General features: G+C 36.8%; 1 pseudogene; it reads left to right on the top strand.

Annotated features, from left to right (window-relative positions):
- Positions 1–8,552: 8,552 nt before the first annotated feature.
- On the top strand, positions 8,553–9,610 carry LOC113253194 (sterol-4-alpha-carboxylate 3-dehydrogenase, decarboxylating-like; annotated as a pseudogene).
- The last annotated feature ends 7,437 nt before the right edge of the window (positions 9,611–17,047 follow it).

Below are 17,047 nucleotides of genomic sequence, written 5' to 3'. Positions count from 1 at the left end.
ACAAATCATGCATCATAGCATTTGACTTTAGGGCTGCCTACCCTAAGACCAATTTAATAAACATAAGATCTTGCTCATCAAATTCCCAAGGGGCAAATTAAACATTAAGATTCTTTGATATCTACATCTAAGAAATTCTTATAATTAGATGTATGTGGAAGGAGAGTAATCCAAATTACAAAAGCTGAAAAAAATTAATCTGGCAATGCCTCTTCAGCCTGTCTCATTTACAATATGAGTAATAAAAAATATAATTAGAATAAAGCACTTTAGGAAGAACAAATTCCCCAAGCCTACCCTACAAGTTTTGACTCTGTGTTCCAGGAGAACTTATCTAAATGAGCAAAAGGAAAATGCAATCCACTGGGAATAACAAAATCATAAGTAATATCACTAAAGTTATTTGCTCCCCACAGAAGTACCCTCAATAATATCAGTTGGAATTCCATACAAAAAGAGAGTGTTAGATTCTAGTCTGTAAGGAATAATTTGCTATCTATCTGAATTTAATTTGTTTGGATAGATTAAATAGTTTTTTAAAATGCTATAATGAAATATGCCTAACAAGGCTTCATCTACTCTTCTTACAGACATGGCAAGAAACATAATATTATTTTGATCACACAGGTTGAGTTTATGTATGCAAGCGTTATGAATTGAATTGTGTGCCCACACACACAAAAATATGTTGAAGTCCTATTCCCCAGTACCTAAGAATGTAGCCTTATTTGGAAATAAAGTTATTGCAGATGTAACTAGTTAAAATAAAGTCATGCTGGAGGAGAAAGGGCCTTCAGGACACCATCACTGCTGTCTTTACAATATGGCCCTGTGAACATGGAGACACAGGGAGAAGATCATGCAAAGGCAGAGGACTGGCGTAACATGTGGATAAGCCAAGGAACATCTAGGATTGCCTGCAAACCACCAGAAGCTAGAAAGAGGCAAGGGATGATTCCTCTACACATTTCAGAGCCAGCGTGATTCTACCAACATCTTGACTTCAGACTTCTAGCCCTTAGAATCAGCAGAACATACATTTCTGTTGTTTTGAGCCACCCAGTCTGTGGTAGGTACTTTGTTATGGCAGCCCTAGAAAACTAGTATAGCAAGTCTCAATCTGACTGAATACAAGCAACTTAAACATACATTTATATCCTATATGAAAAATTGGTGATGACTTTAAAGGTGTCCATTTCATAAAATGCTAACTAGCCAAATTAATAAAATTAATAAAAAGCAAGGTCATCAAAATTATTGATGAATATTCAAAAGGTGAGAGTGAACCATGAGAGACTATGGACTCTGGGAAACAAACTGAGGGCTTCAGAGGGGAGGGGGGTGGGGGAATGGGATAGGCTGGTGATGGGTATTAAGGAGGGCATGTATTGCATGGTGCACTGGGTGTTATATGCAAGTAATGAATCATGGAACTTTACATCAAAAACTAGGGATGTACCATATGGTGACTAACATAATATAATAAAAAATTATAAAAAAAAGAAGTGAGGGTGGGTTAGCAATTGGCTTAAATGACTTCACAATAAAACACTCCCCATTGATAAGGAGGCAAATTTTAATGAGGTATGATGTTTGGTGGCTTTAAAGTCAGGTAATCTTGATGTAAAAAGATCAAGTTCCACCATTAACTAACTGCTTGACCTCAAGCAGTTTATTTTAATTTTCTAAGACCCAGTTTCCTCATCTGTAAAATGAAGATTATAATAATATCTGTCCCTATAGAGTTTTCATGAACACTTAAGTATATTTTAACACATAGCTCCAGTGCCTATGAAGGTGTTATTATTATTATTCTATTACCCGATACACTTTTGTATCATTTTAGAAATCCTCGTTCCGCACCGCTGAAAATCAGAATATTCGTCTTTCATTTTCTTTTATCATCACATTTCCACATCATCTCTAGCCAAACCACATTTCGAAGATGAAATGTATGCTCTAGCTTATCAATTGACAGAGAGATACATGATTAAGTGTAAAAATGTACAGTTTCTATAGTCAGACAAATCTAGTCTTCCTCCCTTGCCAGAAAGGAAAATTCAGACAATTCATCTAACCTCTCAAAGTGCCTATTTGCTGTGCTGTAGCATAAATTTATACTAATGTCTACCTCATTTTAAGTGCAAAATATAGACAGAGCATATGGCACATGGAAGTTCAAAAATTGCTGGGGCACAACTCTCCAACCCCTCAATTCATCTAGGCACTGCTATTCAAGTCATCCCCACGGCTTCTAATTGGCCGGGGTCCCATTGTCTTATGACAGAATCACTCCAATAGCTTTCTAAGCTAACTCCCTTGGCTTTGACCTCTCTACCCAGTTCTAAGCAACCTGCATACTAGTAAAGGAATGAACTTTATGTTATTATTCTGCCTTAAAAAAAAAAAAAAGACACTGGGGCACCTGGGTGGCCTAGTCAGTTAAACATCTGACTCTTAATTTGGCTCAGGTCATGATCTCAGGGTCGTGAGATCGAGGCCCGGCATTGGGTTCTGTACTGAGTGAGGAATCTGCTTGAGATTCTCTCTCTCCCACTCTCTCTTCCTCTCCCCCTCCCCTGACTCATGTGCTCTCTTTTTCTCAAATAAATAAATAAATAAATAAATCTTAAAAAAAGACGCATGTTCACCATGCATAATTTCATCTACTCTAGATCTTTCTTTCTGACTTGCCATAGTCTTGATAATCTAGTTCCACCCCACTGCAATGGACACTGTAATACACCACCCAGATCCCTACTGATGAAGAAATACATCAATGAAGTTTCTCCAGTTGCAGAGTGCTGACAGTAGCCAGCTTTCAATTGCCAGAAACATCAGAAATGTTACAAAAAGACTCACTTTTTGCAAGATCGTGCCCCTTCCCAGGGTGCCCAATACCCAATGGCTCATCAGTGCAGGCATAAAGAGTCCTGAAAGGTCATTCTAGCTCCAGAACTCTCCATGGGGTTGGCTGAGGCTATAATTAGAGCTGCCTTCTCAATGTCTCCTTCTTGCCACGCCTGCTACAGTGACTCATTTCACAAATGTTGATCCCAAGGGCTGTCCTTATATAAGCACCCTACTTAACAAACTCTGTCTCACAGTTGGCCTCCCAGGAAATGAATCTGAAACATCCGTCTAAGCTTTATTTCAAAGAAGCCATCACCAAAAATGCTTGTCAAGGTCAGCCTTTCTTCTCTCTTTAGCAAACTAATCACACACAAGCAATGATTTGTTCATTTATTCATTTATTTTTTGAAAATGAGCAAAGAACCCTTCCTTCCCTGTAGGCTTCTTTCCTACAGACCAGGAGAAGAACGTAAGCATTTAAAATAAATGTGACTAAAACAAGATAGTAGCTCTCCTAGAGGTAAATGTGCAGCCCATATGAGCACACAGAAGGAGCTAGACATTGCTATTGCTGTGCTGGTTCACAGGCAATTCTGCGGCTTCTTTTTTTCTTCTCTCTGTTAATGAGAAACTCAATATTCACCTCTTCGAGGGAGCTTCTCCTGGCAAGCCTTCTCACTCTATTTATTTAGATTTTCGTTGCCAATTATGGAAATCTTTCTGGTTAAAATATCATTATCTTTACTTTTTATTCAAAATATGTGTCTGCAATAGGCAAAGTATAAAGTACAGAGTTTCACAGAATTGATTGGAAAGATGATTATGTATAAGTTAACCATTTTCCTGAATACCCTAGTTGTCAGTCTGAACAACTTTCTGGAATATATAGAAATGGCAGCAAGAGGTTTCAAAGATAAAACATACAGGTTCCATAAAGACTGGGTTCATTATTTTCCAAAGATAAAATAATATTGATTTCTACAGCTCTGCTAAAATGTTCTTCCTTTCTGCATCTTCAGATAAAGGAAGGGAAGTTCTTAAAAATCTAGGAAAAAACAAAAGTTAACTTTCACCTTACCTAGTAATTTTTCACTTATTACTCCATTAGCAAGACATTCTACCTATGTAAAAATGACACCTTTCATCTGACCCAGAATCCATAGAACGAATTAGTCTCAGTAAACATGTGAAATGAATACTTAATGAATAAGTTAATAGAAAGTCACCTGCAGCTTCTTTTCCATCAAAAATCTCAAAAGTATACTCTTTGAAAAACATTTTCGCATGCATATACTTATAACATATATTATGAGGCTTTGCCTCTAAATTTGCCTCTAAATTTCTAGGGTTAAAGAAGTAAAAAATAGGGTGTTACAATAAGACAAGCTAGGCAAGTAAGAAGCCACATCTCATAGGTCTGTGGAATTGCTACCAGATCCCAGAAGAAACGGTAACATATACAAAGTTCTACATTGCAACTTTTCCCATGGGCAATTGCATTTTCAGAAATTATACATTTGAAGTTATTCTGTACTATTGTATTTATAGGATATTTCAGGGATAATTATGCCACAAGTCAGGTCTAAAGCACCACTCCTGTATGAAGTTGCTCTAAATGAATACTCTACTCAAAGGCTGTTCCTAGGTTTTCTGGCAACATTTCAATGATTTAAAAGGAGAATATTTAAGAAAGTTGTAGATATTCTGTTTCAGATGAACACACTAATCGATTACTCTTTCCAAGGCACTTAAGCATACCTCAAATAAGTAAAAATTCTTGGCTTTTTCATGATAGGTGTGGGTAACATTAACAGCTTTGAAATAACAGATTGTAGTGAGCTGACTACCCCACCACCATTACACTACCATAAACTACAGGAAAGAGCAACTCAAGACTTAACCCCTTGTGTGTTTCTTCTACAATGAGACTTTTACCGATTGGTGAAGACTTTTAAGTAAGTACTGATATTAGAATTAATATCTGAGCTCTAAGATACTGAAGTAAAACAGCACAACAGGATTTGGAATAAAACAAAAAAAGAAGGCAGTGGACTCAAATATAATTATTTTTTTAAAGATTTATTTACTTGAGAGAGAGAGCATGTACAGAAGGAGAGAGAGAGGAAGAAGCAGACTTCCAGCTGAGCAGAAAGCCCTACATGGGACTTGATCCCAGGACTCCAAACCTGAGCCAAAGGCAGACACTTAACTGACTGAGCCACCCAGACACCCCTCAAATCTAATTCTAACATTTAAATCCAAATGTTATCTCTTTGGCATTTTATCACTTATAGTTAAATTAACCTAGAAGAACAGTCATTAAATGCAACAAAGAAAGGTACATTTCTGTAGAAACTGGAAAAATTGACAACTATTCATTATACACTTTTTTATACACTCTGGGTCTATCAGTTTTAGTACATTTGTATACACAGCAAAAAAAGTATTACTAAGAGCGTCTTCAGAGGGCAGGGTTACAAACTGGGCGAGCATATTTAATTTGCTGGTGCTTAATTCCGGGAAGTGTGAAAGCAGGATGATGGAAGGGAATAGGAAAAATATAAGGAGATAAAGGAAATGTTCTTCCTAAAAAGACTTGGGTCCTTCTTTCCTCTGTCGTTTTTTGGTTTTTGGTTTGTTTTGTTTTGTTTTTCCATGTCTAGAAGCTGGAACACGATGTCTCACTCTTTGGTCGAACTTTCTTTCCCACTTAGTGACTAAGCAAGCAAAATCTGCAGGGCATGCTTTACAGAATTAAAGTTTTAAAAATGTGAGAAATAACAAACAAAACCTATAAGGAATTCACTATAAATATCTCCCCAAGGTTTGTCAATCTTGAAAATGAGTATAAAGCCCATTAAAGTTTATAAATTCTTGACTCTTAGCACCTCTTTATAGTGAAAGATTTTACCAATACCTAAGTTTTGCCTAAGTTCTTCTTGTGATCAAGCCCAGGATCTTTGAGTGAGGATTCTATATATGATTTAGTTTTATCCATTTAGAATGTTTAGGGGTGTGTGTGTGTGTGTGTGTGTGTGTGGTTGTGTGAAGTAAAAAAGAGGAAACAGAGAAAAAGAGGGAAAGAGAAAAAAAGAACCAGAGAAAGATCAGGCTTGGGCATGCTGTTTTCTCTTAGGTAACTATCATAACTGCAGAAATGAAGATAAAAAGAATCAATGTTTAGCTTTTGTATAAAAATTGAAAATCAACCCTTTGGCAGATTCTTTAGCTTTTTAAGTCACAAGAGGCTAGATCTTTACAGCATCAAGATCCAAGTTCTTGGTATCAGTATAGGTACCGAGTGAATAAATAATTGATCAGTAAGTGCTATCTCCAGGCACTGAAACTGGTAAAGATTTTTGCAAGTCGGGAAGAAGTGAGAAGAGTCAGAGAGTCATTGAAAGGGTATTGAATCCCGCCCTACCTATGTTAGTTCTAGAGTATATGCCCACCTGAGGGGTAGATTGATCTCATGGATGCTTCAGGAGGACACATATTTCTTGCATGCCAGGAAGCAACCTGAGGCAGTGTCACAACAGTCCTCACATGCTCTGATAAGACACAAGGAGCAAGCAATCTGCCAGCCCCTTCCTTGCTCTTTGGCTGAGACTGTCAAGGATGTGGCACCCTGAGCTGGAGGGTTGAGAAAGATTTGCAGTGGTTACAAAGACATGCCTTGGTGCAAGGGGAGAGTGAATCAAACGAGAGGTCTCTCAGCACAAGGCAGTAAGAAAGACGTCAATAGCAGCGTCTGGGAGCTTCCCATTCCTCCAGATATGATGATGTTTTTGATACATGCAGGAAAAATATCCCTGAGAAGAGGCAGGACTGAGGAAGAATCCTAAATTCATTTTTTTATCTCAAATTGACTAAGTTTATATGAATTGACTAAGAATTATTATGTTTTCTCCCATTAAACTGAATGGGAGGATTTCTATTGGGAAAAAAAAAAAAGCCACCATTTAGTACATCTGAGTCATAGCTTGAAACTGTGTTCATCCTACATATGTCTTTCTTTCTCTGAGCTTTCAATTGTTGCCTTACATTATCTTCTGGGAGCTTCTAGTCTGGTCTTTTATTGAATTTACCTGTCCTTGTTATCACTCTGAAATCTTGAATTGTGCCTATGGCATTAAGTCAGCACTGAACAAACATATGGAGGAAGGAAAGGGAAGGAAAGGGAAGGGAAGGGAAGGGAAGGGAAGGGAAGGGAAGGGAAGGGAGGAAATGAGAGAGGGAGGGGGTAGGAAAGCTGTAAAACTAATGCCTCCCAATATCTTACTCAGTATCTCTAAATGCATTGGAAATCCACTACTTATTTTGCCATCGTATTTGTTATATGATCTACTTGTTCCATTTTAAGGAGAAAGGGTTAAGCACATTCGGGAAGGAATAAGATACCAATAAGGACAAATGTTCCCATGAGAGGGAATTCTGTCTGAAACTACATGTATGATGGTTTTTCAAGCACTAAAAGAATGTCCGGGTTACTATTTTTAAAATCATGATGAAGGATGAATTTTCTAAAACACGAAACCAATACAGATATCATTAAGGAAAATATTTTAGGTTACATAATACCACAAATAAACAATTGAAAGATATACTTCAAATAGAGGAAATTATTGTATAAATAGGACAAAAGACTATTGCAATAAATCTTTTAAATCACATAAAAAATATAAAATTAAAGAAAGAGAAAGGGGAGAGAATAGACAATGAAAATGTGTAGGAAATAATTATGAAATCATTTTTAAAATATAGTCATTAAAGTATGAGAAATATTCAACCTCACTAACAATCCAATAAGTGCAAATTAAATGAATTTTTTCAAAAGTTTGACAAATAAAAAATTGACAATAAAAAATAAAAAGACATTATAAAAAGTGATAGTAAAATGATAGCACCCCAGTGCCAGGTGCAACAAATAGGACAGTTTGACAATAGGCATCACAATATGTAATGTGTGAATTCTTTGATCTATAAATGTCACTTCTGAAAACTTAACCTAGATAATAAACACATTGTAAGGTAAGTGTACAAGGATTTGTACACCTGTGTGGTTTAGAGCAGTGCAAAATAACATTAGCCTAAATGGTCATCAATAGTATTTCGATGTATAGTCTAGATCCATAGCATAGAAAAATACTTTGTGGAAATCAAAAATGATCGTGTAGTTGGCTTTTGGATGTGCCCAAACTATATTAAGTGAAAAAAAGAAAGTCCAGAAAACATTCAACCTAGGATGGTATTTTTGTTTTAGAAGGTGAAGAGGAGGGAAAGAAGAAGAGATGGGGCAGGGAAAGAAGGAGAGAGAGAACAACAGAACCTAGAAATATATTCAACATATATATTGAAAATGATTACTTTTGGATTATGAATAATTATAACTTCCTTTACTACAATTTTTGTTTAATAGCTTACAATGAAGGTATGTTAGGTTTAATGTCAGAAGAACAAGCTAATAAAGACATTTCTATTCTGGAAAAAATCTTAAGTTAATTATTTATGAAAAAATAAGGTTAAAAATAGCCTTAGCAAACATCTTTGACTTCAAAATGACTGCATCAGAGAAAAGAGCAGCAGCTGCAGCTGGGGGTCTTTGGGTGCAAGCTGTGGGCCTGCTGAGGCTGTTGGAGGAGGGGGAGCCCCTACGGACTGGAAGCTGGTTTGCTGAGGATTGAGTGAGTACTGTTTGAATGGCCAATAAATGCATAGTGACCAGAGGCTCTGGGTTCCTGGAGCAGCACATGGGGGAGCAGTTTCTGACCAAGAGGCTACACTGTCAATGGATTTGATATGCAGCAAGGTTTCAACATTCCCAAGGTGACCTCTGCAGCCAGAAGGATCCCTACCCAACTCTGAAAGGTGTAAGCACAGTTGTCCACTGTGTGTCACCCCCCACCATCCAGTAACAAGAAAGAACTCTTTTATAGAGTGAATTACATTGGCACCAAGAATGTCAATGACACTTGCAAAGAGGCTGGGGTTCAGAAACTCATTTTTATCAGCACTGCCAACGTCATCTTGGAGGAGGGTTGTCAACATCAAGAATGGAACCAAAGACCTTCCGTATGGCATGGAACCCATAGACTATATGGACACAAATATCTTACAAGAGAGAGCAGTCCTGTGGGCCAACAATATATTTCTTAACCATGACCATCTACCTTCATGACATTTTCAGCCCAAGGGACCCCAGTTGGTCCCCATCCTCATTGAGGAAGCCAGGAAAAAGGCAAGAGGAAGTTTGTGATTGGAAACAGGGAGAATTTGGTAGACTTCACCTTTATGGAGAACGTGGTGTGCAGACACATCTTAACAGTAGAGCACCTCTCCTGAGATGCAGCAGAGAGTGAGAAAGACTTTTCACATCACCAATGCTGAACACGTCCTTTTCTGGACATTCCTGCCCCGCAGCCTGACAGGCCTCAACTTCGAGGCACCAAGTACCACATCGCCTGCTGTGTGGCCTACTACCTGGCCCTCCTGCTATCCCTCTTGGTGATGACGATCAGTCCCATCATCCAGCTCCAGCCCCCTTGCATATCAATGCGGGTCGCACTGGCATGTTCTGTTAAAGCGGTGAGAGAGCCAAAAGGCCATGGGCAGGCCACTGGTCACCATGAAGGACACCAAACAAAGGACCATGCAGAGCTTTCGCCACCTGTGGGAGGTCGAGTGCGACATCCCAGGGACTGGGCCCTCGCAATGCATTCCCTGGCTGCTAACTCTCCCCTGTGGACCAACAGACTAACTTCCTTCAAGTGAGTTTCTTCTGAGCTACAGTCTCATCCTGCCAGTTAGATGAGAGCACACTCTGCTCCTCCATGACCACAAGGGTAGAGAAAACAGCAGACATTTCTCCTTTAGCAGGATTGGATTTGAATTTCTTAAAGCAGGAAGTTTCATGCTCTACTGTTTTGTGTTCTCTCCTCCCTCCCCCATCTTGCTCTTTCCCACCCTTCCTGTCTCCTGGGTTACTTACCATTCCAGTGTCCTTGTACATAACCGAGGAGACTGTAGGGAAGAAACAACTCATTTGCTAATTGATGATGGAAAACTGAATTTACTTCCATGTAAACTGATACTAGAGGAGAAGCCACAGACTGTTCAAGGCGTCACATATTACAACTATCCTAGAAGAAAAGCAGAAGTTATAAACACATAGTGAAACTTCCAATGTGCATTTCAAATAGACAGAATTTAAAGAAAAAATTTTTGAAAAGCTTAAATAATTGTAGCCCCCGCCACCACCAATCTCCAGAAGGAAAAGACTGCTGGTTGTTCACCTTCTTATATGCTTCCAAGTTCTCTCTCTCAGGTACAGCTGGTGAGCCTGCCTGCTTTGTTTTTTCATAAAACATTCTTTCATGGACACATCTCTCTTTATCAACAAAGCCCCATTGTCCTTTTTCATTGTAAGGTGGTAGCCCCAGTGGCCTACGATTTCAGCTGGGTAGCTTCTCTCCTAACATAGGACATGGGGCTGATTGACGGTAAGCCATTGAAAAAGAGAGAAGAGCCCCCTTTATCTGCTTGGAATTTGGGCAGAAACTCCAGGAGATGATGCAAAAAGTGCTATTTCTCTGCAGCTCACACTCAGAGAACACTTCAGGCCAATTTCCAAAAGGCAAAGCACATACGATTTAGGATTTTCCATTTTCTGGTGATGTTCTGCTTACAGAACCTGGTTTCTTCCCAGACTAATCGAAATGTCATGTTCAAAAAAAAAAAATGACTGCATCAAAATTGCATTAAAATAATGCCTTCTTTTGCTGCTTTAGAAATTCCATTTCTATACGTTCCTCAAATATTTTTATGTGTTACAAATATTTTTGGAGTTTGTTGTCTGTCTCTCATTTTCTGGTGTGTTTTATTAATTGCATGTCTATTTTATTGTCATCTATTTTTCCTTTAGGATTTTTTTTTGTTTTATGTTGTCCTTAAAATGATAACCAACACTCAAAAAATAGGAAATCATATCAATATTTTCCTCTAGCATTTCTATTATTTATTTATACATGTAAATTGATACAGAGTTAATTCTGATGCAAGTAGTAACATATTTTGGATGTAGTTTTTAATCTGTTATTGTCCATAATATCTCTATTGACTTCAAATGCCACATTTATCATAAAGTATGAGATAAACATAGTCTACACTTGGACTTTGTATCCTAATCTCTTGATCTGTTGATTTTATTTTTTAGCATTCTGTTTCAATTAGCTAGTAACATTCTCTTTGTTTTCCTGGACTCCACGTGTTCATTTCTCTGGATTAATTTTTTATAACCATTTCATGTAATAAAAAAGAGGTATTTTGAATATGAACCTATTTCAGTACAAAGTTTTTCTAATATAGGAATTATGTGTAGCTTTACAATGTTGAGAACTCTTCTATACAAAAGGAAAGCTAGATTCACAGGACTGATCTAAGGTTAAACTGCTCTTACTAATCAACACTATAAACAAAAATCTCATTTAAAAAAAGCAAATGATATGAATAAGAATTTCACAAAAAGTGAAAACAAGATGAAAATAAACTTAGAAATGTTCGGATCATTCACACACACACAAAAGAAATATACTCTAAAACAGTAACAATGCCCCATTTCCAAACTGCCAAAATGATACAAGACAAAATATTTTATAAGAGCTTATGTTAGTGAATCTATGACAGAATAGGTATCATCGTCTTTTGTGGATGGAATATGTCTATTTTGCGAAAGCAGTTTGAAAGTGTAGATACAAAAATTCTTATTGCAAATCAACACATCAGCAAGCCCACTTTGAGGAAATATCCAACAGATATTTATCCAAAGATAAAAATATCGAAAATTCAACTGACAATGTTAATATCAAGAAATAGGAGATAGATCGAATAAACTACTATAAAGCTGAACAATGGACTATTATGCAGAGATTAAGAAAAATGTGGTAAATTGAGATGAAATGGTATAAAAAGCTGATTGTAATAAATGACGAGTAAATATCAAATGAAGGGCAAATCACAGAATAATGGGTTAAGAATGATCCCATTGCATAAAATAAGTTATTTATGGGTACCCGTTCTATCATACAAAACTGGCTAATTATGGGCAAGAGAAGAGGTGATCCTAAAGAGTGACTTTTTTGAACCATTATTCATATAATGTCCCTTCTGTATCTTTCTATATTTGCCATTATTTTGTCATATATTGAAGCATGTATGACTACTTTTTCAGTAGGTCATTTTAAATTACTGTAAAAATTTAAATAAAAAATGTCAAGCAGTGTGGTAAAAATATTGGCCTTTTGTGTTATGGTTAGATTTCTATTTCTATACTTATTCAAATATAAAAGCCATTATCAAATGGCTTTTAAAATTCAAAACGGGGGGGATGGGATAGGCTGGTGATGGGTAGTAAGGGGGGGAATGGGATAGGCTGGTGATGGGTAGTAAGGGGGGGAATGGGATAGGCTGGTGATGGGTAGTAAGGAGGGCACGTATTGCATGGTGCACTGGGTGTTATATGCAACTAATGAATCATCGAACTTTACATCAAAAACCAGGGCTGTACTGTATGGTGACTAACATAATATAATAAAAAATATTATTATAAAATAAAATAAAATTCAAAACAGAAATAACACGGTCTAATAAGTTGATGCATTTGTAACTTTATATCTTAATATTCCTAATGCTAAAAAGACACTAAAATTAAAGATAAGAGTATTTTGTGTCATAACTATAACGTAATTGTTAGTACTAATGTAATAATAGTATTTATAATATCTAACATTTTTAAAGTTGTCAAAGGCTTGTAACGTGCATTATTATCTTATTTGAGCCTCATAACAGCCCTGTAAATTATAGATGAATATAATAAAATTTTAATGGAAATTACCCTCAAATCTCCCATATTCCGCAAACATATATATCTTAGAGACAGAACATTGCATTTTAAAATGCATTGTAAATATAAACTGAAACAGATTTCAGAAATGTATCTATCCTAAAATTTACCTCACTAAAGGTTTGGAAGCATAAAAGGACCACATTAGCATAGCCTATGCACAATAGCAAATTGATTATCCATATTTAAAACCAATGCTTAGAATTCTTTTCATGGGCGCCTGGGTTGCTCAGTCATTAAGCGTCTGCCTTTGGCTCAGGGTGTGATCCCAGGGTCCTGGGATTGAGCCCCGCATTGGGCTTCTCCACTGGGAGCCTGCTTCTTCCTCTCCCACTCCCCCTGCTTGTGTTCCCTCTCTTGCTGACTCTCTCTCTCTGTCAAATAAATAAATAAAATCTTTTAAAAAACAAAAATAATTATTTTCATATGGTATATAGTATAGTTTGCTCCACAGGCAGTGAGTTTGTGTAAACTAGAGTAAAAACAAAATCCCTTCTTCCTTGCTGCAGCCAGATCCAAAGCTGCCGCGAGCCATAGTTGTCACCGGGATACCACACAGGTCGGATTTAAGGATGCAATAATGAAGCAAATTTATTATTTTTTCCAATGTTCCTGCAAACCCTTTCAGTGATGTTTGATTTTCTCTTTTTCTGGATGAAACCTCAAGCAAAGCCAGTAACTTTTCCAGTCATTGTCTGCTTTATAAAAGTCTCCTGTCACATTAATCGCTCCAATGGATCCAAGACATCCATTCCAATAGCTGTTATGTTCAGGCAAAGTAGTAATCAAACTCCAAACTTCGTTAGAATTCAAAATTACTCCCCTCCCTCTTCTTGGGCCTACAGAAGGCAGAAAGGGGTGGGGGGCTGTCTGGCCCCTCTCCTTATTCTTCTCCTCCTTCTCCTTCTTCTTACTTCAAGCTAGGAGAAGAAGCAACCATCTAGAGAGTCTTCTGTCTACTCTAAGAATATGGTAAGCTGTCCTTGGATTCTGTCCTGCTTCCCAGGAAACACACCTCTCTTCTAGGCATTCTTTTTTTTTTTAATAATAATTTTTTTTTGTTATGCTAATCACCATACAGTACATCCTTAGTTTTTGATGTAGTGTTCCATGATTTATTGTTTGCATATAACACCCAGTGCTCCATGCAATATGTGCCCTCCTTAATACCCATCACTGGCCTATCCCAGTCCCCCAACCCTCGACCCTCTGAAGCCCTCGGTTTGTTTCCCCGAGTCCATAGTCGCTCATAGTTCTTCTAGGCATTCTTATTCTTCCAACATAGTTCACGTCACTCCAAATGACTATTGGATAGGAAATACATATTTCCTTTTAATTTGTCAACTCAAAACACTGGGGAGAAGCATGAGAGTGAACATGGCTGAAGATAGCAGTACCTGGACAAGGAACACGGATTTCTAAACACATAAACCAAATGCAACTGGTTTGGGAGAATCATTTTCACACCTGACTTCACCTAAGCCAGCATTTGTGCTTGAACTCTGAAAGTTTTTGTAAAAATTTCGTATCCAATTTAATCTTATTCAGACTACTTTAAAGCACCCATCGTCCTATTTTAATCTTGGCTGTAATTACATTTATGTCTATATACTTAAAGGTATGATTTATGCATATGTGTATATTAAAGATATGTGATGTCTTCAGGGTTTTTAAAGCTAACTTTAGCTTTATTTTTTGCTGAATGGAACATAAGAAAAACTTTAAAATATTCTCTGGATCAGGAAAGACCCAAGAATAAATTATTGTAATGATATTTCCCCTACATATGCATAGACTATCCAGAGGATGACTTGAACATAACAATTTAAAAAAAGAAGTAACTTGTCAAGTGAGGAATTTTCAAGTCAAAGAAAGTTGACACTGTCGCTTTATATTAACATGTTTTTGAAATTTGCTATTTCAAATAAAAGAAATTCAAGTTTCATGTTTATTAACAAAGCTAATATGGAGATGCATAAGGTGATGCTCACTTCTGCATCCTTAGCAACAGCCTCATTCTATGTATTCTCATCAGTAAATTCACTATCCACCTGCTATAATCAAAGTCTACATTTTTGAAATTGATATGTATCTTGTCCTATTCCTTCCAGGAAAAAAAAGAGAGATGAGTATCTTATCATTCACTTAACACCTTAGGAAATTAAAATGTATGTTTCACAATTTGGGTATCACAAAACAAGTATAAATATCTGCATTTAAGGTTTCTACATTTTAATAGATAAGATTTTCCAGTTGATATTAGTCTGGCAAACAGTGGAAATGATTCCCCCTTATTACTGTTTATCATCATTGGCAAAAATTGTGGTGATGTCAGCATTCTATTGCAGTTTGTATCCTACAAAGATGAAATCATTTTAAGATCTAGAGGTCATCATGTGGCTCTGAATGAGGAATTATTAGTAATAATCACATTTTGGAAAATCTATAATGTCTTTTTCTATTCTTGCAAACATATAAGAGATTATTTGGCAAATTTGGTTACTCTACAAAATATGTACTGTCTAGTCCATTTAACCTCTATATTAGGAGCTCAGGATATAAATATGGGGGTGGGATTGGACTCTACCTTCTAAGACCTTATAGAATGGAGATAGAATGGATAAGCACACCGACCAAAAATTATAATGCAATGTATTGTTGCTGTATTAAAGTTATATGCCAGATACAGGAAGAACTTAAGGCAGATTGCTGATAGTTATCTGAGAGAATCCAAGATGTATTTAAAGAGCAGGGGAGCCTTGAGCTAAGACTGACAGGATGAAGAGGCACTTGGGTGACAATCAGCAGCAGACGTGACAGATTAAAGGAATATCAGGTGTGAAAGTATGAGTCTGACAAGGTCTGGGAACACTAAGCAATTCAGAAAGGGAAAATGGAAGGTTGAATCAGGTGAGATACAATATTTAGGTGTGGTTCACGCTAAGAAAAATCTGGTATATTATGCAGAAGTTTAGATTATTCTCTAATTAAGTTTTTAATAATTATATCTCCATTTGTCATTGACCAGTCAAGTGTCTGTGTTGGAGAGATCATCCTGGAGGTGAAACTGAGGATGGACTAGAGGAAGATAAGCACAGAGAAAGAAAGATGATTAAGGAGAGTAATACAATTATCCAAGTGAGAAGAATGAGGGGAAAGAATTAGGGCAGGGACAGTGAGGATGGAGAGGAGGGGACCAGAAGAGAGATGTTTAAGACTGAGAATGTGCCAAGTTACTGACTCTGGAAGGTAATCAAGTAGAGAAATCTAGGATACATTGATTGATTTGCGAGTATTGGACCACCCCTTCAGCTCAGGAATTAACCCAATCCAGAAACAGAGGAACTCGATCCTAGATTTCTCCGCAAATCAATCAATGTGATACACCACATTAATAAAAGAAAGGATAAGAACCATATCATTTTCTCAATAGATGCAGAAAAAGCATTTGACAAAATACAGCACCCATTCTTGATAAAAAACAAAGTAGGTATAAATGGAACACACCTCAACATCAAAAAAGCCATGTACGAAAGTCCCACAGCTAATATCATTCTCAAAGGGGAAAAACTGAGAGCTTTTCCTCTACAGTCAGGAGCAAGACAGGCATTCCACTCTCACCATTACTATTTAACTGGAAATATGAGCCTTAGAAATCCGACAACAAAAAGAAATAAAAGGCATCCAAATTGGCAAGGAAGAAGTCAAATTTTCACTATTTGCAGATGACATGATACTCTATATGGAAAACCCTAAAAAAGACTCCACCAAAAAAATTGCTAAAACTAATACATGAATTCAGCAAAGTTGCAGGATATAAAATCAATGTACAGAATCTATCTGTTGCATTCCTATACACCAAAAATGAAACAGCAGAAAAAGAAATCAAGGGATCAATCCCATTTATAATTGCAGCAAAAACCATAAAATACCTAGGAATAAACCTAACCAAAGAGGTAAATGATCTGCAAGATGAAAACTTAAGAAATTGAAGAGGACACAAAGAAATGGGGAAAAAGTTCCATGCTTATGCATTGGAAGGACAAACATTGTTAAAATGTCTATACTACCCAAAGAAATCTACACATTTAATGCAATCCCTGTCAAAATACCCCCAGAATTTTTTACTAAGCCATCAAAAAGAATGAAATTTTGCCATTCACAAAGACATGGATAGAGCTAGAGTGTATTATGCTAAGAAAAATAAGTCAGCCAAAGAAAGATAAATGCCATATGATTTCATTCATGTGGAATTTAAAAAACAAAACAGATGAACACAGGGGAATGGGGGAAAAG

This window comes from Ursus arctos, unplaced genomic scaffold, assembly GCF_023065955.2.
Source record: "Ursus arctos isolate Adak ecotype North America unplaced genomic scaffold, UrsArc2.0 scaffold_17, whole genome shotgun sequence".
In the NCBI taxonomy this organism is placed as follows: Eukaryota; Metazoa; Chordata; class Mammalia; order Carnivora; family Ursidae; genus Ursus; species Ursus arctos.
The sequence above is the reverse complement of the archived record's forward strand: the minus strand, read 5'-3'. Positions and strand labels throughout refer to the sequence as shown.